At 52.3% G+C, this 17,222-nt stretch overlaps 1 pseudogene; it reads right to left on the bottom strand.

The window, feature by feature from the left end:
* Window positions 1-740: 740 nt before the first annotated feature.
* LOC128065468 (60S ribosomal protein L15-like) lies at window positions 741-16,063 on the bottom strand (annotated as a pseudogene).
* Window positions 16,064-17,222: the final 1,159 nt, after the last annotated feature.

Below are 17,222 nucleotides of genomic sequence, written 5' to 3'. Positions count from 1 at the left end.
TGTGCCCTGTTCAGGGCTGCAGAGGTGGGCCTGGTTGGATGAGGATGAAGATGGATCATCAAGGTCCTTACTACAGGAGAAGGCTGCAGGGCAGGGAACTGGGGTGTCCAGCCCTCCAGGGGCCTCGGGGCTGCAGACCGCATCATCAAGAGCTTCCGGCTTGGGCGTGTGGGGTCAGACTTCCACCCCTGCCTCCCAGTCAGGGGCTGCAGGCCCTGGTGTGAGTCTCTCAGCCTCTCTGAGACCCGACCTTCTCACCTGCCTGACGGGGACCTAACAGTAGAGGGAAGATCCCTCTGAAGGAGAAACCAAACCCCAGCACCTCAGCGCCAGGTGGGGGCTATATTCAGAGATCAGGGAATGCGCACGGTTTGTTCTGTCTGGGATGAGATCTCGAAGGTTCTTCTCAACTCCAAACGCCACAGTTCCAGGATAATTTAGAAACGAAGCACTTGAAAATGGGCTTGGATTTTCACCCCCCTCCTCTTCTCTGGAGCGAGGGGGGACGGGGACCATGAAGGATGCTCTCTCCACTTTGCAAATGGAAACATCGCCCGTCGGGCCGCTCTTGGGCTCTCCATGCGTCCCCGCGTAGAGGCAGCCCCAGCCGAAGTCCACAGCGCTGCCTGCTGGAGTGCAGGTGGAGGGCACGGGAGGCAGCCCCCACAGCGCCACCTGCTGGAGCGCAGGTGGAGGGCAGCCGGCCATCCCCCGGCCTTGAACAAGGGCAGGCTTGGGGCTTACATGGCCCTTCCCACCGGCAGAAGCTCCTGGAAGGAAGCACGGAGGTCAGCAGACTGCGCAACAAGGGGAAGGGTCTGATACCCAGCGCTGTGGGGCCTGGGTAGGCCTGGTCCTCACTGAGCCTCACTGCAAGGCAGGTGGCATTGCACTCCCCTGCCCTCCCCCCTCCCTGCCCCGAGTTCCTTCTCAGTCTTAAAGACAGGGAAACTCAGGCCCAAAGGAGTCACAGCCTGTGGGTGGGCTCAGGGCCTGGGATTCCCACCCAGGCTGGTAGGTACCACGGTCACCTCTGCTGGGAATGTTCCCTCCCTCTGCCTAACCTGAGGAACTTGACCTCTAGGAGGCCACCTCCTCCAGGAAGCCTTCCCCCACTCCTCCACATTAGGATGTGTGCTCCTGCTCTGTGCTCACCTAGCAGGCTGCTCCCCCTCCGAGCTCTCACCAGGTTGTACCATCGTTGTTCACCTGTCCTGGGTTCACCTCACCCCAGTCTGTGAGCTCCTGAAGGTGTCACCTGTCTGCTATAATGAACCAAACTTTTAAGTGCACAATTTTAAGTCAATTACAAGGAAGTGGGGAGCCAAGGAGGAGGGAAGTCAGAGGATGCACCAGAAGCCCAGCTCCTGCTGGGTTTGGCTGGGGGGTACCTCAGGGTGTGCCTCCAAGGAGGACGTGGAGCTGGGCTCTGAGCGGTGTGGCAGAATCTGTGTTGGCTGAGCTCACAGATAGGTGCCAGGACACTTGTCTCCAGCAAGGTCTGAGGGCAGCCTGAAATGAAAGAACTGTTGAATGTGAATTTTTTTGGCTATTCTGTGTGGCGTGCAGGATCTTAGTTCCCCAGCCAGGGATAGAATGCATGTCCCCTGCATTGAAAGCGCAGAGTCCCAGCCACTGAACCGCCAGGGAAGTCCCTCGACTGTGAATTTTAAATTCCAGAACAGGCCGTTCCAGAAGGAAGGGCCTCCTCTGTCAGCCGACAGATCTAAAGAATGGTGAAAAGAAACTCTTAAGACAGAAGGGAAACAATAAAAGAACGAATCTCAAAGCATCAGGAAGGCATAAAGAACAATGGAAAGAGCAGAAAATGTAGGCACAATACACTTTCCTCCTCGACGAGGATTCTGAATCAAATGTGATGATTGAAACAAAAATCATACCACCACCTGACGCCTGGCCGCTTAACATCAGCGGCTCTGGGTCGGTCCCCTTGCTGGTTCTGCCTGGCAAATCTTGTGTTTGGTGAGGCTTCGGGTCAGTCAGCAGAGCAGTGAGCCTGCTTGAGGAAGGCACACCTGGGTCGCCGGCTCCCACAGGGTCGGGACGGGGGCCTGGGGGATCATAGACGCCCAGCTGTTTCCCATTCAAACTCAGCCTCGGGATCCCTGATCAGCTCGCCTTCTCTTTCCAAGCGTCAGAACCCCCTTTGGTTGCCCCCTGCATCACCCCAGGGTTTGTAGCTGTGTTTTGCAGAGAGGAGCAGGAAGGGAGCTGTCTACACCGTCTTATCCAGGGTGAGGATGCTCAGTCGCTCAGTTGTGTCTAATTCTTTTGTGACCCCTTGGACTGTAGCCTGTCAGATCCCCCTGTCTGTGGAATTTTTCAGGCAAGAATACTGGAGTGGTTTGCCATTTCCTTCTCCAGGGAATCTTCCCGACTCAGGGATCGAACCTGTGTGTCTGGCATTTCCTGCGTGTCTGGCATTTCCTGCGTGTCTGGCATTTCCTGCGTGTCTGGCATTTCCTGCGTGTCTGGCATCTCCTGCGTGGGCGTGTGGATTCTTTACCACTGTGGCGCTTGGCCTGGATGTCCCTAATTATTTGACTGAATGATGGAGCGTCTGTTTGAAGGACAGTGATGAACACAGGACCTGGGCCCAGGCAGGTCCTCTGTGAAAAGCTCAAGGAACTGTCTCCTGCTGGACCCACGAGCCAAGGGCCAGACTCGCAGTCTAGCCAGCTTCTCCCAGTGCCCCCCCGCTGGAGGGGTGCCATTCTGGAGTGACCACAACGGGCAAGGAGCCCAGGCTGTGGGGTGGTCCTGAGCACGCGCTGCTTGTCTGCCCCACATTGAGAGGCACCGGCCAGGGAGGCAGAGCCGACTGCTCCCGAGCTGAGGGAAGGAGAGAAGGGAGAGGTCCAGCCGGAAGGTGGCCTCTGACCCAGATGTTGGTCACTCTGGCAGTCGGGGTGGTGAGTGAGGATGGCTGTGCCCTTTGGATTGGGAGAAGGAAAAGCTAGGGCACAAGCCCCGCGGACCCCACTGAGCCCAGGGACTGCTGCAGCCCAAATCTCCTGGCTCTGCTCCTCTCCTACTGCCCCAGTGCCTGAGCCTGGTGACCTCACAGCAAACACGGGTGGAGGCTGCACACACCTCTAGAAAGTTCCGTGGGCCTAACACTCAGAGCTCCATCACTGGCCTTTGTTTCCGGAGGAATGGCTGCGGCCTTTCAGAACCTGCCAGCCTCTTTCCCAGCTCCTTACCGCCTGGAATCTGGGTCACCGGGTCAATGTGTAAACACCCCCCATCCGCCGGGTGGGGCCCAGGGGAGGCCGAGGAGGAGGCGGGCCACTTTGAGGGGATTAGGACAGGAAGTAAGGAAGCCTGGAGGCCAGTCCTTTCTTTTCCATTTCCTGCCAGAAACGCGCAGAAAGTCCCTTTCTGTGCCCAACTCCCTGGTGGGAGGAAGGCGGGGCGTGGGGAGCGACGGGCACCAGGGAAAATCGGCCCCAGCCCCTCCTCTTCCTGCCAATTCACAAATCCTAACCCACAGCCCAGCCCTGGGCTCAGGAATGCAATAAGGTGAGAACGCTTCCCAGGCCCGCCCTGCGTGTGTTGCTCCGCTAAGCCTGGCCGACTCTCTGCGACCCCATGGACTACAGCAGCCAGGCTCCCCTGTCCTCCACTGTCTCCCGGAGTTCACTCAAACCCACATCCATTGAGCCGGAGATGCCATCCAACCATCTCATCCTCTGTCGTCCCCTTCTCCTCCCACCTTCAATCTTGCCCAGCATCAGGGTCTTTTCCAATGAGTCTCAGGAGGCCAAAGTACTGGAGCTTCAGCTTTAGCATCAGTCCTTCCACTGAATATTCAGGGCTGATTTCCTTTGGGATGGATGGGTGTGATCTCCTGGGTGGTAATGATTCAGAGCACTGGAAGGTTCCAGACGCCAGCGTATGGGCAGGGCCAACCTCTCTGTCTGCATGTGGCCTTTGAGAGGGGGCTCATCCTGCATCCCTGAGGAGGAGCTGAGGCAGGGCCCAGTCCCCAGGCCTGTCCTGATCTCTCTCCCCTTCTTTCCTGCTGGGGCCTGTTTCCTTGTTCCCTACCTCCCACGGCTGTGTCCCCTTCACCTCCCCTTGCTGGGGCCCGTCTGTGGCCCCCGGAAGGTGTGACCCAGAGGCCCTGCCCCCACCCTGGCTCTGCCCTGCCCTCCTTCCCCCAACCTGTATTTAGGCCCCTCTTGGCCCGCTGATCCCGGGAAGCCTGTAATTTCCCAGGGCTGAGTCACCGCCGGCTGCCCAGGGCTGGGTCAGCAGACCGCCTTGCACAGGCACTGCAATGATGATCCTCCCGAGTCCAGTGCCTGTGGTTACAGGGTTAGAGCCCGGAGGCCCGTCCCCCAGGAGGCCCTGCCTGTGAATAGGACGCTAAGAGTCCAGGCTAAGAATAACCACTCCTTTATTCCTTCACCCCAGGAACCCCTGGGCTCCCCCGTCCAATGGTTTTCCCCCATGCCCAGGGTCTGGGTGAAGTCTGGAAGCAGAGAAGACAGAGCCTGCATGTGTCAGACAGAGGGCTGGACCCTCCATTCCAGACTTGCCCAGAGATTGCAGAGCGGTCCAGCAGAGGGCCAGGCAGGACAGCAGAGTGGTTACGAGCACAGTGCCAGGAGGAGTGCTGCCTGCGATTGGGTTAAGGCTGCGCTGGTGAGCAGCTGTGTGACCCTGAGCAGGTGACTTCTGTTTCCTCATCTGTGAAATGGGACTGTGATGAGGCTTCAATGAATTGGTGCCTGTAAAGCACACAGCTCAGCTGGCAAAGAATCTGCCTGCAATGCGGGAGACCCTGATTCGATTCCTGGGTTGGAAAGATCCGCTGGAGAAGGGATAGCCTACCCTACTCCAGTATTCTTGGCCTTCTCTGGTGGCTCAGCTGGTAAAGTATTCACCTGCAATGCGGGAGACCTGGGTTCGATCCCTGGGTTGGAAAGATCCCCTGAAGAAGGGAATGGCTACCCACTCCAGTATTCTGGCCTGAAGAATTCCACAGATTGTATAGTCCATGGGGTCACAAAGAGTCCGACGCAACTGAATGACTTTCACTCTCACTTTTCAAAGCACACAGAGCGCCCAGGTCAAGGCCACGAGAGCACAGAGGATGCTAGAAGCTGACAGGGGCTTGGCTGAGGCAAGGTTTTACGAATAGAGGTGGGGAGTGGGGGAGGGCATACCCCCCATCCCACCCCAGCCAACAGAGGCAGTCCTTAAGGTCAGACCCTCAGCTGGGCATTTGCTGAGCTTCAGAACTGCGCCCAGGGACATGAGAAGTGGGGTGTCCTTGGGAGACCTGGCCTTGTGTGCAGACAATCAGCGATGGCTCTGAAGGTCCCCTGGGTGGCCACACTCTGCATTTCTACTGGCCCTCGGGGTGGGCCAGGTCAGGGGTGTTTGGAGGGCTGGCTGCCTGAGTACACTGGACCACCAGCCGGGGCTGCGGCGGGGCCTGAAGGGGTCCCCACGGCAGAGCCTGTGCTTGAACACCCACCCACCCGGTTTCAGGACTCCACGGGCAGGAGACACCGTGCCAGCACCCCCCGAGCGGCTCTGCCCCTGTTCCTTCTCCCTCCAGCCCCACAGAGGAGTCAGAAGGCAGTGACGGAAGAGGGGATGTGGAGGGCTGGAGCGGAGCCGAGAGGTGAAGAGCAGTCTCACTCTGGTCCTGCGCCTCTGAACGGAGTGTGACATTGACATTTTAGGTGGGATCAGTCTGGTTGTTTGAATATGCCCCAGCGGGTCTAGCTGAGCAAAGATGAGGTGGTTCTGGGTGCTGAAGGTGAAGGAAAAGCTTCTCCAACTGCCTAAGAGGCAATGAGGGTGACAAAGGAGAAAATAAGGCTGTTTGCACCCATTCAGAAAGCTGGACACCTTCCCCATGAAGTCGACGCCAGCCCACAGCTGCGGCTCCATCACCTGCTTTCCCTCCATCTCCACCTCCTTATCACCTTCTTCGCCCCACGGATTCCTCCACTTTTATCAGCTCCTCCACCTCCATCCCTCCACCGTTCTCACCGGCTCCTCCACTTCCCCATCCCCCTGACCTCCTCCATCTCCACGGGCTCCGTCATCCATGTCACCCCTCCGTTTCCACCTCCACACCCTGTACTATTTCTGTCCTGTTTTGTCATTTGGTGAAGCCATTCCCAGCTCTGTTTCCTGACCCTGCCATGCTCCTCTCAGGGGAGGTCTGTGGCAGGGGAACTCTTAGACTTTGCATGTCTGAAATGTCTGTTCTCTATTCTCACTTTTGAATGATAGTTTGACTGTGATAGAATTCTAGAATGATAGTTGCATTCCTTTAGCCCTTGAAAATACTGCTTCGGACTCCAAGAAATCTGCAAAAATCTATTCACTTCTTTGTGGATAATCTGTCTTTTCGTCTCTGACAGCTTTTCAGATTTTCTTTTTATCCTTGGATGTGCTATAGTTTCACTCTTAAGTATGTGAGTATGAACTGATGTTTATTTATCCTGTGCTGAATTTTGTGTTCGAATGATTTTGGTCGGAATTCCTGGTAGTCCTGTGGTTTGGACTCAGTACTCTCATTGCTGGGGCCCAGGTTCCATCCCTGGTCAGGGAATTAAGATCCTGAAAACTCTGGGATTTCCAGTTGTTTCTTTTTCATGATCACCTATATTTGTTTCATTTAAGCCCGTTTGGGTTTCATAATTTTAAAACTTTCTCTGATAGTCCTACATATCATTTTCAGATTCTTCCATTATTTGCATTTCTTAAGGAAATCATGGTGTGATTTCACGTCTCCATGGTTGATTTTTCTTGAGTGTCTCTATTAGCATTAGCTGTGCCCGCGTTTTGGGGCTCAGGTTTTTAGACGTCTTACTTATAATATGTATTTATTTATTTGGCTGCACCGGGTCTTAGCTGCGTCACGTGGGACCTTTCGTCACGGCGCAGAGGCTCTAGAGTGTGCAGGCTCAGTAGTCGTGGCTCATGGGCTGAATTATTCTGCAACATGTGGAATCTTAGTTCCCTGACTAGGGATTGAACCTGTATCTCCTGCACTGCGAGGTGGATTCTTAACCACTGAAGTCCCTAGACTCATCTCGAGTAGATGTTTCTTTCTCTTCAATCCTCCTCCATTCCACCGCCTTCCCCTGTTTTCCAGCTGTTTCCACTTGGCCTCCTGGTGGTCCCACTCCAGAACAATGAAGGCATTTCCTGTTGGCTTAGAGAACCCATCTCCTGGAGGGATGCTGGGCATATCGGGGACCCAGTTGCTCAGTCCCTGGGTGTCATGGCTTGGAAGTGATGGTTGCTTCCTTCTACTTGTCCATGTGCATAGCTGACAGCCCTGCCTGAGTGTGGCTCCAGACCTTCCCTCGCTTACTCTCTGTTACATGGAGATGGGCATCTTGTTTTTTTTATTATGGTTATGTCTTTTAAGTTTCTCTTTACATGGTTTATGTGTCTTTCTCTGTCTTTTATGTCTATTTGGGATGACTTGAAAAATGAACTTAGAGTGCCATCTATTTTATTTCAAGCTGTAAATATTTCTTTTTATTGTAAGCCATTAAAAATGGGAAACTAGTGTAAATTTTTAGTTTCCTGGAATGTAATGGGTTTGAAGGTTAATTTTGAAGAATAAGACCTCATTAAACTGCCCTAAGTGTGAGCTTAGCTGAAGATCTTTTTATCCCTTAGTGGTGGGTTCTGCCAGCTGCATGCAGGCAACAAATAATAAATTACTGTTCCCCTTTAAAAGTTGGAGGTAATGACAACAACAAATAACATTTCCAAGCAAGATAAAGCGTGTCAGCTTTTCTTTGGGAAGCCTCTTTGCTAATGGAGCCTTAACTTAGCTGTTAATTTTTAATAAACGGTTTTATTGAATTGTAGCATGGACACTAGAAAACTGCACAGATTATAAGTGTGCAACGTGAAGAACATGGCACGTTGGCACACCCGTGCAGCTCCTGAGCACTGGGGTCACTGTCTCCATCCCAAGGGCACGAAAACGCAAGAGCAGAGAGGTTAGGGCTTTTCCTGAGGATCCCAGCTAGGAAGCAGCACAGCAGGGAGGTCACAGCCAGGCCGCAAGGTCCCTCGGTTGGAGAACAGCTCTGAGAGGCAGGTGTGGGGCAGCAAACAGGTGTTGCCAGAAGGCTGGGTGGGGACAGGGAAAGGAGGGGCTGAACAGGGATTCACGGAGGGGCGCAGAGTGGGAGGTTGTAAGGCTGGAGCCTGGGGCCCTGGCACATACCCCCCTGAATCTGGTGTGTGGACAATCATTTTGCCTCCCTTGGCTTTGAGATTTCACAATCCAATTTTGTTTGCTTTTCAAATTGGACATTAAAAATATGTTTATTTATTTATTTACATGGCTGTGCTGGGTCTTAGTTGCATCATGTGGGATGTTTTTTAGTTGAGGCACGTGGGCTCTTTAGTTCATTGCGGCATTTGGAATCTACTTCCCGATCAGGGATCGAACCCGGGCCCCTGCATTTGGGAGCACGAGGTCTTAGCCACTGGACCACCAGGGAAGTCCTGTTAATTGGAGATTTTAAGATGGAGTGACTATGTTTTCATTTTGACAGAAAGATATATCTAAAAAAAGACACATGCTACTTCCTATTACCATTGTTTATTTTTTTAAAGGACTTTTTCTCATGTAGGACATCTGTACACAGAGGAAGGGAAATTTTCAGGATAAAGACCAGCCCTCTGGGACTTCCCTGGCACTCCAGTGGTGGGGAGTCCATATGCCAACGCAGGGGACACGGTTTCGATCCCTGGTCCGGGCACTAAGATCCCACGTGCCATGGGACAGCTGAGCTCATGTGTCACAGCTACAGAGCCCGACTGCCTAGAGCCCATCCTCTGCCACGAAGAACAACTCCCGAGAGCCACAACCAACAACTCCTGAGAGCACAGAGGCAGCTTGTGCACAAGAACGAAGACCCAGCGCGGCCAAAAATAAATAAATGAATAAATAAAAAGCAAATCTTAAAAGAAAAATGACCAGTCCTTTGAACATCTCAGCTTTGCTTAAAAAAAAAAAAAAAAAAAAGCCCCAAACAAACCCCCAGAACCTCACCCTCTTTGCCTTGTGCTCACATGTTTCATTTTGCCTCTGACGGGTCTTTGCTTGTCACAGGCTGGCCCCAGTCCCCAGCCTGGTGTTTGGGAATCCCGAGTGGGGGACGGTCAAACCTTCCTTCCAGGACTACAAGTCTAGGTCTGGGGACTGAGAACATGGGGTTTCCAGATATAGCAAGTACAACAACAGGATGTGCAGTTAAATTCTAATTTCAGACAAAGAATCATTTTTTAGCACCAGTATATCCCAAATACTACATGAGATATACGTAAACTACAAAAATTATATTTTGCTTATCTGAAGCTCAAACCTAACTGGGCAGCTTGTATTTTATCTGGCAACTTCTCAAAGGACACTTTTAACTTTTTGGTCGCACCATGTGGCATGCAGGACTTTAGTTCCCTGCTAGGGCTTGAACCCACACCCCTGCAGAGGAAGCGCAGAGTCTTAACCAGTGGACCGCCAGTGAAGTCCCCGTGAGGGGCACTTTTAGAACATGAGGACTGCCCAAGGCGAGGCAGAGCATGGGGTGGGGACCCGTGTGTCTCCCCGACTCCCCTCTGTGACCTCGCCCACCTGCAGCCCCTGAGGGCTGCCAGCCCTTTCCCAACACTCCCACTGGCCCTGTCTGGCAGGCCCTGTATTTATTTATGTTTTAAATGAAAGCCAATGAACATTCACTTACTCTGGAGAACTGTACCGAGAACTGTACGCTGGAGACTTTATGATAAGTGGAGACACCTGGCCTTCCTTTCCGCCTGGGTCCCGGTTCCCACCGGCGGCCCTTCCCCTTCTGCACGCAGCACCGAGGAAGCTGTGGCTCCTGCCCTCTCGCTCACCGTCCATTTGGGGATGCAGGGGCACCCCCCCAACCCCAGGGCAGCCCAGGACAGGCATCTTTATCCCCTCGAAGCCGACAAGGAAGCTGAGGCACACAAGTTTGGGCTCGCGCAGGAAGGCATCGTGCTGAGAGCCTGTGTCACAGGGCCCTCAGCCCGAACCTAGGGCTTCCCGCCAGCAGACGGGCGGGCTCAGCCCAGGGAGCCGGTAGAAAGCTCCGCCCCAGAGATTCCGAGTGAATGGGCCGGGGGCGGGGCCGGAGTGGAGGTGGCTGTTTGCTCCCTGTGAGATTCCAACGGACCCAGATAACTCCAGCTCCACCCGGCTACGGAGATAAAGGCAGAGGAAACAGCTCTGTGGGAGGAGAAGCCCCACCGAGGAGGAGGGGGAGGGGTGGGGAAGGGGAGGAGGGACAGGGGTGGGGGAGGGGAGGCGAGGGGGGAGGGGAGGCGAGGGGGGAGGGGGAGGGGAGGAGGGGGAGGAGAAACTCCATCCAGTTCCAAAGACCCAATTTGAGTGCCTGGAAAGGGTATTCCAAGCGGAGCAGACAGCAGGAGCAAAGACATGGGAGTGGGCTGGGGGAGGTGGCAGGAGGAGGGGGCGTTGAGGGGTGGGGGTCGGGGGCCGGTTGTAAATGGGCTTGCAGTGAAGTGAACAAGAAAGGCCGTGATGAAGACAAGACCCAAGACACGGGGTGGCCTGCGGTTTCCTACGGATGCTTCCCAGAGATTCCCAGCTTCCCCTTGAGCTGAAGTCACTGGTGAAATGTCAGCGAGGATGCCAGCCCCTCCCCTCCCTCATTCCTGGGCTGCAGTTTTCCCATCAGAAAGCTCACCCTGGCTCCTTCTCCCACAGGGAAGCAGAGGGATAGAGGCAGAGGAGGAGGAGGAAGCAAGGCGAGCCTGAGGGGACAAGGGCCAAAGTTCAGAGGCGCCTTCTAAGGTGTGTCCTTCAAAGGTCCAGCCCTGGCTGATGAATGCCCTCCCTGCCCCCATCTGATGACTGGCGTGTTGTTGTTAAGTCGCTAAGTCCTGTCGAAGCTTTTGGCACGCCAGGCTCCAGTCAACTACTGTCTCCCAGAGTTTGCCCAAATTTATGTCCGTTTGAGTCAGTGATGCCTTCCAACCATCTCACCCTCTGTTGCCCCCTTCTCCTTCTGTCTTCAATCTTTCGTAGCATCAGGGTCTTTCCCAATGAGTTGGTTCTTTGCATCAGGTGGCCAAAGTACTGGAGTTTCAGCTTCAGCATCACTGCTTCCAATGAACATTCAGGACTGATTTCCTTGAGGATTGACTGGTTTGATCTCCTTGCACTCCAAGGGACTCTCAAGAGTCTTCTCTGGCACCATAAATCCAAAGCACCAATTCTTCAATGCTCAGCTTTCTTTATAGTTCAACTCTCACATCTGTACATGACTACTGGGAAAACCATAGCTTTGATTATATGGACCTTTGTCGGCAGAGGTCTCTGCTTTTTAATAAGCTGTCTAGGTTTGTCATAGCTCTCCTTCCAAGGAGCAAGTGTCTTTTAATTTCATGGCTGCAGTCACCGTTTGCAGTGATTCTGGAGCCCAAGAAAATAAAAGATGTCACTGCTTCTGCTTTTTCCCTTCTATTTGCCATGAAGTCATGGGACTAGATGTCATGATCTTAGTTTTTGAATATTCAGTTTTAAGCCAGCCTTTTCACTCTGCCCTTTCACCCTCATCAAGAGGCTCTTTAGTTCCTCTTCTCTTTCTGCTATTAGAGTGGTTATCATCTTCATATCTGAGTTCCTTATATGGACCATATTTCATCCCACCCTAAGGCCTTTGCAAGGCTGTTCTCTGCCTGCAGACTCTTTCCCCTTTGTTTTTCCTGGTTAACTCTTGTTCATCTTTCTGATCTCAGCCCAATCTCCCCTTCTACAAAGAAGCTCCCCCAGACCCTAGACCCCAGATGTGAACCTTTTAGTGTACACCCTCACTGTACCTTCTTCTTTTTCATAAAACTTAAGCTGCATACAACATATTTTATTTATATTTTTATTTTTTTGGCTGAGCTGTGGCATGTGGTATCTTAGTTCCCTGACCAGGGATCAAACCCGTACCCCCTGATTCGGAGGTAATGGGGTCTTATCCACTGGATTACCAGGGAAGTCCTCACTGTACCTTCTTATTTGGTTCCTTGGTTAACGTTTGTTTCCCCTACTAAAGTATAAGCTTTAGAGGGCAGGACCATCATGAGTCATCAAGAAATATATATTGAATCAACCAACGAGAAAACACTATAATCACTGGGACAAAGCACCTGGGCACTTTTTAAAGTCATTTAAATTTCATTGCCAAGCGCTTTCTGGAAAGCTGGGGGCAGATACACTCCCACATTGCACAGGAGAATGTCAGGAGAGCCACACCTTTACCGTAAATCGTACACGCACAGTAAGGCCCCAGTCATCTGACAAGTTCAAGCTCCGGGACAGCCACAAGTCAGAGAAAGAGTCTGACTCAGCAGAGACGCTGAGCCAAGCAGAGGACAGAGCCACTGGGCTGAGCTGAGGCCAGGCAAAGATGGCCACACCGCCCAGCGTGAGCCAGCCTCTCTGGGGTCAGGAGACAAAAGCAATGACCCTCAGGTGGCCTGCCAAAGCCAAGTCTGACCATTTGGGCCTGGAATCCTGAGGGGATCGGTCAGGGAAAGGACCAGAAAGAAGTTGACGGGAGAGAGAAGAAAAAAGTGAGCAGAAGCTGCAGAGCTCAGAAATGGAGGCAGACAGCAGAGGTCGTGGTTGGGGCAGGAATATGGGAGAAGGTACAGTAAGGGGACCCCAGGAAGGCTCTGTGCTCATGTTTCTGCACCTGGGCTGGGAAGACTTAAAGTCCAGGACTGCCCACCTGAGCGGCTGCTGTGACCGCCCCATGGCAGATGGCTTCTGAGATGGTTCCAGTGAACTCTACCTCCTGGTATTCACAGGCGGCTGCTTCCATGAACAGATCACGAGATTGTAATGCTCATTTTGCCAGCCGACCATCTTTCTTGCGAAGAGGTGACTCCTTGGAAGAGACCCCGATGCTGGGAAAGATTGTGGGCAGGAGGAGGGCAGAAGGAGAAGGGGGCGGCAGAGGATGAGACAGCTGGATGGCATCACTGATTCCACGGACATGAGTTTGAACAAACTCAGGGAGATGGTGAAGGACAGGGAACCCTGGTGTGCTACAGTCCTTGGGATCAAAAAGAGCTGGACATGACTGAGCGACCCATCTTTCTTACTGGCTTTGATGGACAAGTTGCTAAGTTGGGAGTCCCCTGTGGCAAGAAACTCCGATCTAGTCAGCTAAAACCTGAGGTTTTCCATCTAAGAGGCTTTGAGGAGCTGAGTCTGCCCACAACCATGTGAGCTTGGACATGGATACATCCCCAGCTGAGCCTTCAGATGAGACTCAGCCTCTGACAATAGCTCCGGCTGCAGTCTGGGAGGTGCTCTGAAGCTGATAACCCAGCTAAGTGGTGGCCAGGTTCCTGACCACATAAACTGTGCCATGATGAATGTGTGTCATTTTACGCCACTAAGTTTGTGCTAACTTGTCATGTGGCAACAGGTATCTCATACACCCCCAGTGCTCTGGGCTTCCTTGCATACAGAGGTCTCTGGGTGAACAGACCCTGACTGAGTGGCTCAGGGCTCCAAGGTCAAGGGTTACAATCAAACAACAAGCCTTCCCAGCTGCAAAGGGAGGGGACACAGGGGGACGCAATGCCCAGCTCACAGGTGAGGGAGCAGGAAGGGCTGGGAGATGCCCTTGTGACAATTTTGGGAAAACACAGTCTGATACAGCTGCCCATGGCCACAGCTCACATCCCTCCCACATGGAAAATATCCTCACCCGACCCCAGGATCCTGAGAGTCTCAGCCATCGTGGTGTGGGCTCAGACTCCGGGTGCAGGCTCTAGCCCTGTAAATCAGTGCAGACGGGTCCTCACAAGGGTTCTTCAAGGACTTCGCCCTGGGGGGTTGTTCTTCCAGCCTTGGCTCAGTCCTCTGAGTCATACTTCCTTTTTCTTTGGAAAACTGAGTTTGCAACTAAATAGCTTTCTCAGCCTGCGTCCTCCTAAAAGACTGAGTCCAAAAGCCTGTTTTTCATTTCGTCCTGCTTTCACTCCTCTGAGTCTAAGAACCTAATTTAATTCCTTAAAAACGTACATGTTAATTTAAAATCCACTCCATGAGATAAAAACCTTACCCACAAACTTTTTTCTTTTTTCAAAATAGATTAAAAAAATTTTTTTTTTCAAAAAGCAGTTTTAGGGAACTCCCTAGTGGTCCAAAGGTTAGGACTCATCACTTTCACTGCAGGGCACAGGTTCCCCTGCTTGGGGAACTAAAATTCTGTGTGCATCACAGTGCAGCCAAAAAAAAAAAAAAAAAAAAACAGATTTACAGAAAAATTTAATGAGTCAGAGAGTTCCTATATGCACTACCCCCTCGGGGTCTCCCTTCTAATGACACGTTGCTTTAGAGTCGTACATTTGTTACAACTGATGAGTCAATATTGATATTTGATTATCAATTATTCAGTCGTGTCCAACTCTGCAACCCCATGGACTATACAGTCCATGGAATTCTCCAGGCCAGAATACTGGAGTGGTAGCCTTTCCCTTCTCCAGCGGATCTTCCCCATCCAGGAAGCGAACTGGGGCCTCTTGCATTGCAAACGGATTCTTCACCAACTGAGCTATCAGGGAAGCCCAATTATTGTTAATGAATTATTATTAATAAAGTCCATAGTTTACATCAGGGTTACATAGGTGTAACACATCGTATTGTTGCAGGAAGGCGGACCCCCTCCAGGGCCCGAAACTGGGCTCTTGTCTAACACTCGGAAATGAATTGTCTGAGGAGACACATGTGCTGACAAAGCAAGAGATTTTATTGGGAAAGGGCACCCGGGTGGACAGCAGTAGGGAAAGGGAACCCAGGAGAACTGCTCTGCCGCGTGGCTTGCAATGTCGGGTTTTATGGTGATGGGATTAGTTTCCGGGTGGTCTTTGGCCAATCAGTCTAATTCAGAGTCTTTCCTTGTGCCGCACGCATCGCTCAGCCAAGATGGATGCTAGCGAGAGGGATTCTGGGAAGTGGACGGACACGCGGTGTCTCCTTTAGACCTTTCCCGAACTCTTCCGGTTGGTGGTGGCTTATTAGTTCCGTATTCCTTATCAGGATCTCCTGTCATATAACAACTCATGCAAATGGTTACTATGGTTCCTGGCCAGGGTGAGCGGTTTCAATCAGTGTGCTTCCCCTAACAGTATGGGTTTGGATCAATGTTTCCTGCCACGTATCCACCCCTACAGTGTCATACAGCCCTAAAAATCCCTCTTCATTCCCCCCTACCTCTTGGCAACCACTAGTTACTGTCTCTGTAGCTTTGCCTCTTCCAGCATGTCGTACAGCTGGACTCATGCATTCTGCAGCCTTTTCATTTTTTTTTTTAAGCAGACAAGAACATCCTAAATTGTTTATTAGGTAAGAACTTTACAAACATTACGTGTATTAGCAGTAGCGGTGGAGCTGGAGAGTATTGCGCCTTCTCCATGCTGCACCGCGAGAGCCACCGACAGTGTGGTGGCACTTGTGGCCCTTGCCCAGGCCGCGGCTCTTTCTGCCTGCAGACGTCAGCCCCCGCATCTCCCTGCGCTCGTGGGCTGCTTTGGTGATCCGCTGGGTGTCAGGGTTTCTTCTGATAGCTTTATGGAGTGGATCAATGAGGATAACCTCAAAGAATTTGTACGTAGAATCTTCACCAACCCAGTAGGAATTCAGGACCCTCAGGGCCCCACAGTGGTGGCCAGCGCGCTCCTCCGCAACCCACTGCAGGCTTCAAGCAAACTTGAGCTGGTTGACACCATGGTGCACAGGCTTGCTGTAGGTGGCACCCTTAGGAAACGGGCGTTTGCGGCCCCCACGGTGCACATGGATCCGGCATATGACATAGACTTGCTTGGCCTTGTAGCCCAGCCTGTGCGCCTTGTCGGGCCAGGTAGGGTGAGGGGTGCGGGGCAGCGCCGAGAGCTGGCGGTACTGCCAGCAGCGCACCCGCAGCAGGAAGCGCATCACGCCCGACTGCTGCTTCCTCCACAGCTCCTGGATGTACTGGTGGGCACCCATGTCGGCTCTCCCTGACGGCTGCTGCCTGACGGAAAGACTGCAGCCTTTCAGATTAGCTTCTTTCATTCAGCACCACAAAGCTTCTTGAGTTAAGCCCTCTCTACCCTCACGTGAGGATGCAGTGGGTAGATTCCCCTTGAGAGGTACAATACCTACTGCAAGGCAGCCTCTGAAGATCCTCTGAAAGCGCTGATGATGAAGGAGCAACATGTGAGTCTGTAACAGTTAAATGTGTCATTTATGATGAACTTGAGCCACGAGAAAATGATTCAGGTCTGGTATACTCTACTCATGAATTTGAACAAACTCCGGGAGATAGTGGAGGACAGAGGAGCCTGGCGTCCTGCAGTCCATGGGGTCGCAAAGAGTGGGACTTGGCTTAGTGACTGAAAAGCAGGTCATGAAGGCTAGTGATTACATCGTACATTTTAAAGAGAGTTGTCCATAAAATTAAAATTTCATGCTTAAAACTATTAACCTTCATGCATCCTGAAAATGCTTTCATTTCTCCTCCTCCCTTCTCTTCATTCCTCCTCCTGTCTTTCCTTCAGATTTTTGGCATTTTTTTGTATATTCGCGATCACTAATTCCCTGTCCGTGGCTCACTGGTGAAGAATACGCCTGCCAGTGCAGGAGATGCCAGAGATGTGGGTTTGATCCCTGAGCTGGGAAGATCTGCTGGAGTAGGAAATGGCAACCCACGCCAGTATTCTCACCTGGAGAATCCAATGGACAGAGGAGCCTGGTGGGCTACAGTCCATAGGGTTGCACAGAATCGGACATGATTGAGTGACTGAGTTCTCACACAGACACACATATGCACACACACACACAGACACACACACACAGCATCAGTACAGCACATGGGTCTTTGTTCCTAGGTGCCCAGGTGCTTGTATATTATAACCCAGGCAGAAATGCTAGTATGAAGGGGCCAACCGTACACAGAGAACACCCAAGGGTCCTCGACGACTCCAGGATCTGTCTGCTCAGAGGATGCATGTGCACCAGAGCACTTCTGACTTGAGCTAAGTGAAGCAACCAACCCGTAATGTGCCCATTAGATAGATTCTTGATAGGCAGTTGGACCTTGGGAAGGTCAGGCATTAGTATGGGGGTGCAATCATCATGCCTACTGGCCAGAATCAGGACAGAGCTC

Source organism: Budorcas taxicolor, chromosome 19 (genome assembly GCF_023091745.1).
Source record: "Budorcas taxicolor isolate Tak-1 chromosome 19, Takin1.1, whole genome shotgun sequence".
Classification (NCBI taxonomy): Eukaryota; Metazoa; Chordata; class Mammalia; order Artiodactyla; family Bovidae; genus Budorcas; species Budorcas taxicolor.
The sequence above is the reverse complement of the archived record's forward strand: the minus strand, read 5'-3'. Positions and strand labels throughout refer to the sequence as shown.